The sequence below is a fragment of the Tenrec ecaudatus genome, chromosome X, assembly GCF_050624435.1.
Source record: "Tenrec ecaudatus isolate mTenEca1 chromosome X, mTenEca1.hap1, whole genome shotgun sequence".
Classification (NCBI taxonomy): Eukaryota; Metazoa; Chordata; class Mammalia; order Afrosoricida; family Tenrecidae; genus Tenrec; species Tenrec ecaudatus.
Window position 1 is genome coordinate 52,958,089 of NC_134548.1, and position 10,427 is coordinate 52,968,515.

Below are 10,427 nucleotides of genomic sequence, written 5' to 3' on the forward strand. Positions count from 1 at the left end.
CGAACCTGTGACTTTTCTGCTTCATCTTTCTGCTTCCTGGTCCATCAACACTGGCAGCTGCAAGGGTCAAGAAGAGCCTCTAGCTTAACAGCTGACACACAGATTTGAACCAGACTGGACTTACCAACGCTTACAACAGTGTGAGCCAGGTTTCTTGATATAAACTTATTTTTATGCAACTATTTAAATGTCACTTTTTTCTTCTCTAGAGAACCCAGCTATGGTAGTTACATAATCTGGTGTCAATTTGGCACGTAAGAGGATTAAGAGTGAAGAGGTGGAGTCTACTCTGACAATTGGGTCATAGCCAATGAGGCATTTGTGTGGGCATGGCCTTCCCCTAAGGATTCTGGGAAATCTGATTTTTCCTCCTTGGAGACAGAAGACATTTTTCTCCCTCTGCTCACTCTCTGGGAGACATTGCAGCTGACAAGACACATGAAACTACACTAGTGTCCTGAGCTGGAGAAGCCACATGGACCTACCCTGATGCAGCCCTGGGTACTGGCGAAGCCATGTAGAGACCCCTGCCAGTGCTGAGTTGCTTACAATGCCACTGGATCCAATGACTTTCTACCCACCTGCCTGTGATTGTCCTGTGTTCAGTGTCATTGCATGTGTTTTCATAAATCTGAAGAGGACTTTATAGATTGGTATCTGACATATGGGCTAATATCAGACTTATGGGCTTGAACTGGACTGGGCCGGGCTGCTTTCTTAATGTACAATCGCCCTTTATATAAAATTCTCTCTTACACACATATGAGCTTCTATGGACTTGTTTCTCTAGTCCACCCAGACTAACACACCAGCCTAACACACTCTCTTCACAATCATTTGATTATAATTCACAATTTTCCTCACACAAAGTCCTAATTTTTAATTATAATTATTACTTAAAAAGGGCTTTTAAAAACTCAGTGAATGTGTTGATTGTGAATAAACCCCATTAATATTTATTCCTTAGTAGTAAAGGCCTGTGTGGAATCCACTATCCCATCTAATTTCAACTCTTCAAGCAGAAATGCAACAATGGCTTTTCTAAATCAGTTTTCCGAAGAATAAAATTACTGCTAAATTGGTCAAGAGAGGTTAATTTATGTACTTATCACTGTTTTGTTAATATTTTATTCTATAATTTATACTTTCATGCTTAGAATTTTATGTAGTATGAATTATCTGCTTGTCAGCCTCTGAGCGAAGTCAAAAAATATTTCCATAGCCATAGCCTTTATCTTCACTTTAAATCTTTTCATGTGAAAATAAGGTATGAACTATAAAATGGGAATTTTTCACCTTTATTATATTTTCTGGTTTCTTCCTGTGATGTTGAAAACCATAGATTAAAATCTTCCTTATTTATTATATTCAGTGAGTTCTTCTCCAAGTGAATTCTCTGAAAATGAATTGAATCTCTTAATTTGTTCCAGAAATTTTCTTGTAGAGTTCTTCAGTTTTTCTGCATAGAGTTTGGTGAGTAAACTCACCAAACTCACTGCCATCAAGTAGACTCAAAGCGACCATCTAGGGCAGGGTAGAACTGCCCCTAGGAGTTTCCAGGACTGTCCGTCTCAATGGTAGTAGAGAGCAGAGTGGCTGGTGTTGACTTAGCAAATCACAGCCCAGCTCTCAACCAATACTCCGCCAGGGCTCCTCCTCTGGGAACAGAGAGTTTTACTTCTTCTTTGCCATCAGAATGCCTTTAATTTATCTTTATTGCCTGGTAGCTCTGGCTCAGATTTCTAGAACAATATTGATTAAGCATAGGAAGAAAAGGCATTCTTTTTTTTCAGAAAAGGCATTCTTGTCTGGTTCTCATTCGTAACGGTAATACTTTCAGTTTTTCTCCATTGAGCAAGATGGTGGCTTTTGGCTTTGAACATATGCCTTCTTATCATCTTGAGGAATTTCCCTTCTATTTCTATTTTATTGGCTACTTTATAAAGAATGGGTGTTGAATTTTGTCAAATGCTCTTCATGCATCAATTGCTATGATCATGTAGTTATTTTCTTTAATTTATATGATGGATTCCATGGATAGTTTTTCTAATGTTGAAAATTCTTGCATCCATGGTATGAATCCTGTTTGGTTGTGGTGTTTTTATGTTTGTTTGTTTATTTGTTTTGATGTAGGATTTTCCTGGATAGAATTTTGTTGAGAATGTTTGCATTCATATTCATGAGGGATATTGGTCTCTTATTTTCTATTTTGGTGATGTTGTTGCCTGGTTTGCTACATAAAATTAATATGGGCATTATGTATCTCTTTCTATGTTCTGGAATAATTCAAGTAGAATAAGTGTGAGAGATACTCTAAATATTTAGTAGAATTCATCAGTGAAGCACCTGGTGTCAGATTGTGACCTGATCAATTTCTTCCTCTGCCATAGATCTGGTTGTTATATAACAGTGTGTGTTAGTTTAGGTAGGTATTATTTTTCTAGAGGTGTATCCATTACTTCTAGGGAATACAGACCTTCATAGCACTGCACTATCATCTTTTTTAATTCAGTTAGTTCTATCGTGATGTAGTCCATATCAGTTATTATTCATGATCTTTTCATCTTCCTCTTATTTTCCTTTGTTAGATTTGTGACTGGTTTGTCAATTTTGTTAATCCTTTTAACAAGAATCAACTTGTTGCCTTGTTGATATATCCTATTGTTTTGTTCTTTTTTCAGATTCATTTATTTCTCCACTAATCTTTGTTCCTTGTCTTCTGGTGGCTGTATCTGGAAAGACTCATTGAATTCATATCTTTCAAACAGTGTTAAAGGCACTCATGTTCTCAAACATTTTTAAATGAAAGTGTATGTATGCATTGGTGAGCACTCAAATTGCAAAGTACATTACTGAATTTTAATGTAACCAAGTCTGGAAAGCACATTAATATGGTTTCACATTCCACCTTCCAACTAATCCATGAGAAATGAGCACTGGTGATATTTTGGTGCAGCATCAAAGAAGAATGTCCATATTTATCTGAAATGCCCATTAACATTCTCTTTACCTTTCCAACTATATATCTGTGTGAGGCCAGATTTTCATCTGATATTGCAAACAGCACAGCATATTGTAGAAAATTGAATGCAAAAGTAGATATTAGAATTCAGCTTTTTATTTAAGCCAGACATTAAAGACATTTGAGAAAATGTAAAACACCCTTATTATTTTTATTGTGAAAAATATACTTATTAATTTCCTTGAAAATGCCATTTGTGTTAGCAAGGAATAGTTCATTATTTATCATTTTAAATGAGTTCATAAACAAATATCTTAATATTCTCAGTAAACTCAACATACGCAGAACACTGGTAGGTAGTGGGATACAAGTTGAGCTACTAATCATAAGGTCAACTATTCAAAGCCACCAGTCACTCCTATAAAAAATGCTCCCATAAAGAATGACAGCTTCAGAAACCTAAAGGGGTAGTTCCGCTCTGTCATATAAGATCATTAGGGCAGAGGATTTGGTTTTTATAATACACAAAAACAAAAGTTCTTATGGGAACTCAAAAGGGAGTTCCAAGACCACAAACTACTAGCTTAGACAGTATATACAATGGAAAGGCTCTCAACTAGGTTCTAGGAAATAATAAAAATAGTGTGATGGTAAGATTTTTATGTCAACTGGTATACTAAAGGGAAAAAAAATGTATCCAAAGGCTTAGGGGAAGTGGGGTGCTACAATGGATTTATCAGGATAAACCTAGAGACCCACAAAGGGAGTACTGGGTGGACACACCTTGTACCAAAACATTATGAAACACATTTGTGAAAGGAGCCCCAGCATCTCTGAAAACTCCAGTAATTGTCATTTTATGTCAGCCAGGCTTGACAGTAGCAAATTCCCTAATGGAATCAAGAAGCTTGCTCGCAGTGGAGCTGATTGGGTCCCATGGGGGTAGGGCCAAGTGGCAACCCTTAACCAAGATGGTGGGTACGATTACTCTAATGGACAGCAGAGTCAAAAGAGTAATCAAAATAGTCTGACTCGCATGGCTCTATGGTGTTGACTACTTAAGCAGGATGGTCCTAGGAGTTAACTAGATGGGAAGCCTGCTAAATATTTACTTGACCAATACTAGCAGAAAAATTCTAGATCAGGTGAACGACAGTCTAACTTGAGTCATCAGGATAAAGAATCACACCACTCAATTAATTCTCAGACTTAAACCAGATTATAGACTCCCAAGCCCTTGGATGAAGGGAAGGCTGGGTCCCTTGGAAGAAGGACCCCACTACACCACCAAATGTTTATACTGTTAATCTTTCTCCCAACCTTCCCCAAAGGGATATATGGCCTTTCACAAGAGTGACTGTTCATTGGAGAAAAGGATATAATGAGACATGTCAGGGATCATTGGACACTGGCTCTTAATTGACATGAATTCAGGAGACCCAAGGTGTTTTGGAGCCTACCAGTCTGAGTTAGTTTATTGTTCCAACCTGGCCGATAAACACATGTGGGGTTAATTGAAGGGCGGAGAGATAAATGGTTCGGTGAGCCTCGCCTTTCGATTTCTCGGGTCTCTTGCTTTCTGATGGTCACACCAGGGTGCAGCTCCCTTAGCCAGTTCCCTGCTTTAGCTGGCAAGGCTCACTTCCTGCCAGACAACCCTGAGACCTACCCTAATGCAGCCCTGGGGGCTGGAGCACCCCTGTGGAGACCCCTGCCAGCACTGAGATGCTTACACATTCACGGATTGGCCTTTCCTCCTGCAGTGTCGACATCATTGTGTCTGTTTTGCGAGATGGAGGAAGACTTTGTGGATTGGTGTTGGATGTGTGGATTAATGGATTAATGTTGGACTTGCGGGCTTGGGCAGCACTGGGTTGGGATGTTTTCTTGATGTGGATTTAACCTTTATATAAAACTCTCTCTTGTACATGAGTTTCTGAGGATTCGTTTCTCTGAATGTGCCCAGACTAGCACACAGACAGAGTCAAAGCAGAGGGAGGTCAAGTCATTACTGGAGTCTTACTTCAGCTTCCTTTCACAGTGGAGCCCGCAGTCCCCAAACTCATCCTGTAGTAATTTCCTGCGTCCTAGAATGCATTATTAGACTAGACATACTCAGCAACTGGCTTCCCCAGTTGGTTCCCTGAAAATGGAATGAGGACTATTATGACATGAAATGCCAAATGGAAGCCATTAAAACTGCCAATCTCTAGGAAAATAGTAAACAAAAAGCAATACACTGGAGCGAGTGCAGAGATGGTTATCAAGGACTTGAGGGATGCACGGGAGTTCGTTCCCCCCACATACTCATTTAATTCACCTATTTGGCCTATAGGATAAGCCCTGGTGGTGAAGTGGTTATCCATTGGACTGTTAACCACAAGGGCTCCAGTTCAAAACCACTAACCACTCCATGGGTGAAAGAAGGGGCTTTTAACTCCAACAAGCAATTAGTCTCTGACACTCAAAGGGAGTAGGTCTATCCTGCCCTATAGGATCATTGTGATTGGGCATCAACTGATGGCAGTGAGTTTGCGGTTTTTATTTGGCCTGTGCAAAATTCAAATAAATCTTAGAGAGTAACAACAGATTATTGTAAATTTAACTAGGTGGTGTCCCCAATTGGAACTGCTGTTCCATATGTGGTTTCATTATTTGAGCAAATTAATACTTCTTCTGGTACCTGATATGAAGTTATGGATCTGGCCACAAGGCTTTCTCTTGGTTCTGGTTCCAAAGGACTACCAGAAGCAGTTTGCTTTCAACTGGCAAGGGCAACAATACGTTTTCACAAGTCTCCTTCAGGATTTTGTCAACTCTCCTGAACCGTGCCATACTTTAGTCTACACCTGGATTGCCTTCCTCTTCCACAAAATGTCACACTGGTTCATTGAACTGATGTCATTATGCTGATTGAACCTAGTAAGAATGAAGTGTCAATGACTTCTGCTATAAAAAAAAAAAATGACTTCTGCTAGAGGGCGGGAAATTAACCCAACCAATTTCAGGCCCTTCCAACTCAGTGAATTGAAGTCCAGTGGTGTGGGGTATGACAAGATAGTCCTACTAAAGTGAGGGATAAGTTATTGCATATGGTACCCTCCCACAAATAAAAAGGAGGCACAACACCTGGTGGGCCTCTTTGGATTTTGGATGTAATGTATCCTCCTTGTGTGCTACCAGAGCTAATACATCAAATGACTGTAAAAGCTGCCAGCTTTGAGTGGGGCTCCGAACAAGAGAAGGCTCTGCAACAGGTTCAGGCTGCCGTGCAAACTGTCCTGCCCCTTGAGCCATCTGATCTAGCTGATCCAATGGTGCGGGCAGTGTCAACGGCACAGAGAGATGCTGTTGAAGTCTTTGGAAGGCCCCTATTGGTGCATCACAGTGAAGACCCTTGGGATTTTGGAGCAAAGCTGTCATCCTCTGAAGACAACTACTCCCTTTATAAGAAAACACCTTTGGGCCTGTTACTAGGCTGTAGTGAAGACTAAACAGCTCACTGTGGGCCACCAAGTCCCCATGAGGCCAGAGCTGCCTTTCATGAACTGGGTATTGTCTGACCCACAATCATAAAGTTGGACATGCATAGCAGCACTACACAATTAAATGGAAATGATATATTTGAGATCGGGCTAGATCAGGACTTGAAAGTGTGAGTAAGCTGCATGAAGATTTCCCCCCTTTAAACAGTTTTATTGGCACTTAATCCACTGATCACACAATTCAATTGCCTCTATTCTTCACTCCTGTTATAGTACCATTTTTCTCCCAATGACACCTATGGCCTCATAGGGAGTTTCCTTATGATCAGTTGACCGAAGAAGAGAAATTTTGTGCTTGGTTTAATGGTGGTTCTGTACGATATACAGGCACCACTCAAAAGTGGACAGTAGCAGTGCTGCAACCCCTTTCTGGGACTTCCCTGAAGGACAGTGGTGAAGGAATACCCTCCCAATGGGCAAAAACTCAAGTGATACCCCTGGTCATTCAGTTTGCTTCGAAGGAGAAACAGTCATATGTGTTTCTGATTGATGGGTTGTGGCCAATGGCTTGGCTAGATGTCAGAAACTTGGAAGGAGTATTACTAGAAAATTATATGACAAGGAGGTGTATGGAAGAGGTATGTGGCTAGACCTCTCTGAATGGGCCAAAAAGTGAAGCACTTTTGTCTCATGTGAATGCTCTCCTGAAGAGGAGAATTTAACAATAAAGTGGCCAGGATTCCATTTTCTGTGGAAAACAGTCATCCTCATTGTCCAGCCACTCCTGTCATTGTTCAATGGGGACATGAACAAAGTGGCCATGGGGGCATGGATGAAGGTTGTGCATGGGGTCAACAACATGGACTCTCACTCATCAAAACGGACCCGGCTGTGTCCACTGCTGAGAGCTCAATCTACCAGCATCAGACACCAGCTCTGTGTCCAAGACATGGGATCATTCCTCAGAGACATCACCCAGCAATCTGGTGACATATTGGTCACATAGGATCACTTTCCTTCATGGAAAGGGCAGTGATTTGTTCTTACTGTTATGGGCACTTAGTCTGAGTGTGGATTTGCCTTCCTTGCAAGCAATGCTTCTGCCAAAGCTACCAATCATGGACTTACAGAATGTCCGCCAGCCTGGTATCCTGCATAGCATCATCATAGGTCAAAGGACTCACTTCACAGTAAATGAAGTGCAGCAATGGATGCATATTCATGGAATCCATGTTCCTGTAATCCTGAAGCAGTTGGCTTCAAAGAATGATGGAATGGACTTCTTAAGACACTTCTAAAGACACCTAAAGTACCAGCTATATGGCCACACTGTGGGGCAATGTTCTTCAGGAGGCTGTATATACTCTAAACCGGCATCTAATATATAGTGCTGTTTCTCCAACATCCAGGGCTCACAGGCCCAGGGACGGAAATGGAAATGACACCACTCATTATTGCTTCTAAGGACTCACTCACCACATTTTTGCTTTCTGTCCCTGAAACCCTATGCTCTTCAAGTCTGGAGGTCTTAGCTCCAAAGGGAGGAATATTCACACCTGGAGACACAGCACTGGTTCTTTTGAACTGGAAGTTATGAATGCTTCCTGGCCATTTTGAACTCCTCATGCACCTGGATCAACGGATAAAGAAGGGTGTTACTCTATTGATTCATGTGATTGATCCTGCATACCAAGGGAAAGTGAATTATGGAGGTAAAAATGGAGGTAAAGAAGACTATCTCTGGAGTCCAGGGGATTCCTTATTAGGTCATCTTTTAGTACTACCATGCCCTGTAATTAAAGTCAGTGGTAAGCTACAGAACACCAACTCTGACATGGCCGCTGGCTGCTAAGAGCCCAGACTCTTCAGAAATTAAGCACTGAGTTACCCGCCAGGCAAAGAACCATGAGCAGCCAAGGTAATTGGTGAGGGCAAAGAAAATGTGGAAAGAGTAGTAGAAGAAGGTAATTCTAAATACCATGTATGGTCGTGTGACCAGATGCAGAAATGAGGGCTAAAATTGTCATGAGTAATTCATATTTATATGTGTGCATCAAATTTTTATGTTCACTAATAAAATATATGATGAAATGAGGTTAGTGAATTTTTGAGTTGTACACATTAGTTGTGTCATATTAGGCACAAGGATGATTTTATTATTGTTTGGAGATTATGTATGGTTAAAGAGTTGTGTACAGGTGTCAAGTTGATATGAGGTGGCTTTGATGGTTTGATTCTATGTCAACTCAATGTACCTGGTGAAAGTACGGGTGGAACCCAATCTATCAATCAAGTTGCAGCTTGATGACACTCCCTTCTGGGTGTGCCCTTTTGTATAGAGAGACCCTGAGCAAAACCTTTGACCTTTTGCCTTCTGCTAGATCTCGATCCAAGCCTACATCTGGTTGGTCCCTCTTCTGTTATACCTGTTCTGATCTATAGACTTGGACCAGACTGGACTTCCCTACTTCTACAACTATGTAATCCATTTCTTGATATAAATCTCTTTTTAAATCCTCAACAGTTTTATTGACATATAATTCATGTCATACAATTCAATAGATTAGTCACAGCAAAAAAAGTTGTACAAGCATCTCCACAATCCATTTTCTCCATTCTTGTACTCAGTTATTAGCTCCCCATCTCTTCCCAACCTCCCCTGCCATTCCCCGAAAGAATTGTTAATCCAATGACCATCTCTATTGATTTACCTATCCTAGACTACATATACAGAAACACTTTGAAAAATGAACACATTAACTAACTAACTAACTAACTAACTAACAAGCATAACAAAGTAAAACAGATGAAAACCTCAATCACAAAGAAAACAGAAAATAATAAAAAGTAGAATAAGTTTAAATGGATCATAAGGGAGATCAAATTACAGAATGCTAAATGTCAACCTAACTGCATCTGCAACCATCCACTTTTCAAGCCGTTCTGCATGTTAACAAGGTTATTCACATCCCTGCCCATGGTCAGAGGGGAGGGGATTCACTAGGAGCGGGACCATGTGTATTTTCCCTTCACTAAAAAAAGCTGAAATAGGCAGGACGGCCCTGAGCCTGGCCGAGTGCTGGCGACGCGGAGCTGCAGGATCGCTTCGAGATGGCCGAGGTGGAAGAAACCCTGAAGCGACTGCAAAGCCAGAAGGGTGTGCAGGGGATCATCGTGGTGAACACGGAAGGCATTCCCATCAAAAGCACGATGGACAATCCCACCACCGCACAGTACGCCAACCTCATGCACAACTTCATCTTGAAGGCCAGGAGCACTGTGCAAGAAATCAACCCCCAGAATGACCTCACCTTTCTTCGAATTCGTTCCAAGAAAAATGAAATTATGGTTGCACCAGATAAAGACTATTTCCTGATTGTAGTTCAGAATCCAACCGAATAAGCTACTCGGCTCCTTATGTTCGTCCTTAACTTAATCCCACGCCCCGAAGCGTTAATCATGCCAATCCACTACGAATGGAATCATACACTCGAACCAATCCAGTGACCAAGGGAGAGCTGCTGCCTCACCCACCCCACCTGTGGAGGAAACCCTGCCCCACCTGTGGCTGCAGAGGAGGTCCTGCTGATGGGCCTTCTCCTTCCATGAGACCCCCCCCCCCACTCATGGCACCTGGGGGTCGGAGCAAGAGCTGTGAGGAGCCGCCGCCTGCTTCCTCCTGACCTTCAGTTCACATGTCCCTTGGAAAAGTCTGTTTTTCTTTACCTAAAAATAAACTAAATGCTTGTTTAAAAAAAAAAGCTGAAATAGATTTAAAGTGGGTCAAAAGGGCTAAGTCTCTTTCAATACACACCCACATACAAGCGTCATTGGTTTGCCTCTAGAAAACCCAACACATTTGCATTCTTCTTGGAGGGAAGACCTGTCCAGAACTGCAAGAATGTAAAAACATTAGACTGTAGGCAAGGGATTCTTTCCCATCGGAAATTCAAGGCTGAGTGAGAAAGGATGTGATCATT

The 10,427-nt window shown here is 41.3% G+C and overlaps 1 pseudogene; it reads left to right on the forward strand.

Annotated features, from left to right (window-relative positions):
- The first annotated feature begins 9,557 nt into the window (after positions 1 to 9,557).
- Positions 9,558 to 10,198, forward strand: LOC142434194 (dynein light chain roadblock-type 1 pseudogene; annotated as a pseudogene).
- The last annotated feature ends 229 nt before the right edge of the window (positions 10,199 to 10,427 follow it).